The sequence below is a fragment of the Schistocerca serialis genome, chromosome 4 (genome assembly GCF_023864345.2).
Source record: "Schistocerca serialis cubense isolate TAMUIC-IGC-003099 chromosome 4, iqSchSeri2.2, whole genome shotgun sequence".
Classification (NCBI taxonomy): domain Eukaryota; kingdom Metazoa; phylum Arthropoda; class Insecta; order Orthoptera; family Acrididae; genus Schistocerca; species Schistocerca serialis.
Genome location: NC_064641.1, coordinates 441,155,680 through 441,158,040, shown reverse-complemented (window position 1 = coordinate 441,158,040; position 2,361 = coordinate 441,155,680). Strand labels below are relative to the sequence as shown.

The 2,361-nt window shown below is 49.0% G+C and overlaps 1 protein-coding gene across 1 annotated transcript in view; it reads right to left on the bottom strand.

The window, feature by feature from the left end:
* The window catches only part of LOC126474525 (uncharacterized), an 87,693-nt gene extending 85,911 nt beyond the window's left edge, over positions 1 to 1,782 (bottom strand). Inside the window, exon 1 of the mRNA XM_050101995.1 lies at positions 1,604 to 1,782. The gene's annotated coding sequence lies outside the window, so the exon portion shown is untranslated. The remainder of the gene's footprint in view (positions 1 to 1,603) is intronic.
* Between the last annotated feature and the right edge of the window lie 579 nt (positions 1,783 to 2,361).

The window sequence follows — 2,361 nt, the reverse complement described above, 5'->3', positions numbered from 1 at the left end:
ATGAAAATTGGCAGAAAACTAAGTGATGCTAATTTCTGTAAGAAGAATTCGTCGTTTAAATAAGTTTCCATAATTTGACAGTGCTAACATTAAGATGGCGTACATAGAAAAAAGCGTTAACGTTAAAATGCGTAAGAAAATACAGGCCATGTGAGTTTTGACCACATTTCATGATTTATTAACTTAAATTAATTCATGGATGTTTCTCTCAAGGTTAGAAAGGGAAATCTCTCTCTCAAGTTTACGGAATTTTGTACGAAAAACGTTTTGTATGTATCATTGTACAAAACCAGTAACAGGGCCCCAAGACGAAAGCAAGGAAATTTGAAAGACCGACGTGAAGATGTATTTGTAATGAACCTGAAAGCAGTAATTGAGTTAAATAAAAACTATACTTAGGCATGGAAGCTGATTAAATTATAAACTGTATAACTGTCTACAACAGCGATTCTCGAGATCTTTTTGTATGTCGATGGCCTTGATCTAGCCATCCTGGGCACAGATCTTCAATGAGTGGAGAACTCCCTACCCTCGCGAACGCCCTGAAAGAACTTTCGAGACACTACAACAGAAACCAACTTAAATCCACAAAGACACAAATATGTGCTTTTCATTTGAGAAACTGGGAAGCTAGTCGTAAATTGAAGACATTATGGTCAGGTATCGAAATAGAACACCGTGAGACCCCAAAGTATCTAGCAGTGTCACTTGATAGAGCTCTTATTCGTACTTTGAAGAAACAATGCATATGAACTGCAAGTCAAAGTTTCCCCTAGGGACAATCTTCTACGCAAACTGGCCGGGTCTCATCAGGATAGCCAGGCTAAAACTTCACGTGCATCTGTAATGGCGCTCTGCTATTCCGCAGCAGGTATGCATGTCCTTCTTGGTATAATTCAGTACATGCCGAACAGATGGACATAGCTCTCAATGAATGAAAACTGCAAAAAATCAGGCTACACCACGTCACAGGAATAGCACCGGCCCCTGTTCATGAGAAATAACTGAATGAGGAAAGAATGAAAGTGGGACAGGAGAGAACGCATCCTCTGTATGTGCATGAACTGCACCCGCAATGACTGAAGTCGAGGAGGAGTTTCCTTAGAACATCGACGGAATTGGGAACCACTCCTGAAAAAGCTAGGTTGCAACTGTGATACGAGATACATTTCTCCTGGCTGGAAAAAAAGTTTCAGAAATTGACGACTTTGAAGTCCCTGAATAGACTGGGTTCTGGAGTTGGCACATCAAAGGTTAATTTGGTAAGATGGGGCCACACTGCTAAAGATGATGTTTAGTGTGACTGTGGAGAAGGCCAGACTGTTCACCATATGCTTCAGTGCAGACTGTGTCCAGCCTCCTGCACAGAAGATGACCATCAAGGAACAGAAAATGCGTAGAAGTGCCCAAATTTTAGGCAAAAGTAACATAGTCATAACTGGGTGTAATGTAGAGGTTTCTGATATGAGAATAAGTAAATAAAAGTTGGGAAACCTGACGATACTGTTATACTTGTGACTTATGATCCTACAACCGCCGAGCGTGTCGAGTAGCGTGGTTGAACGTCACGCTCTGGCCCAGCCAGAGGACGCAGGGGCCGTACCTGGGAGCGGCAGTGAAGGCGCCGAGCCTGGCGAAGGCGGGCAGCGCGAGGCGGTACACCTGCGCCTCGTTGTGGAAGAGCTCCGCCGAGCTGAAGGCGGACACGCGCTGCCCCTCGGGGGCGGGCACCTTCACGTAGAGGCGGCGGCCGCGCGGCGTGCTGAGGCGCGCGCCGGTGGAGCCGGTGCCGCGGTGCGCCGCCTGCAGCCGCCCCCGCAGCGACGCCGCCGCCCCCGCGTCCTCGCCCAGCGCCGCGAGCGCCTCGCGCAGCGCCGCCTCCACGGCCGCGTCCGCTACCACGTCCACACCCACGCCTGCAGCAGCCGCCTCCATGGCTGTCCGCTCCGTACTGACTGCCGCGCGATGCTCGCTTATCGCCGCAACCGCAGCGCGCTGATAACGGGTTCGTCGTCACACGGCCTCGCGCTCCTGCGCCGCGGACGTGGCGCTATCTACGTCTCCACATCTGTCAGTCGCGCGCCGCGGCTCACCACGTCACTGCTTCGGCGCCTAATGACGCTCTGCTGGTAGCCCGCGTCGTCTTCTGACACACTTAACATGATGGCCGCCAATTGTGCAAGTGATAGCAGACTTGCTATACTATACTTCGCGGATCATGTTACGATGTGCGGCGGAAGGTGCTTCGTGTACCACCATTACCTTTCCTTTTTATTAATGCGTGGCTTTCTTGTCTATCTCTCTGTCTGTTTAATACAAATTTTGCAATTTGTTTTAAACTAGCTTCCCAATCAGCTTTCA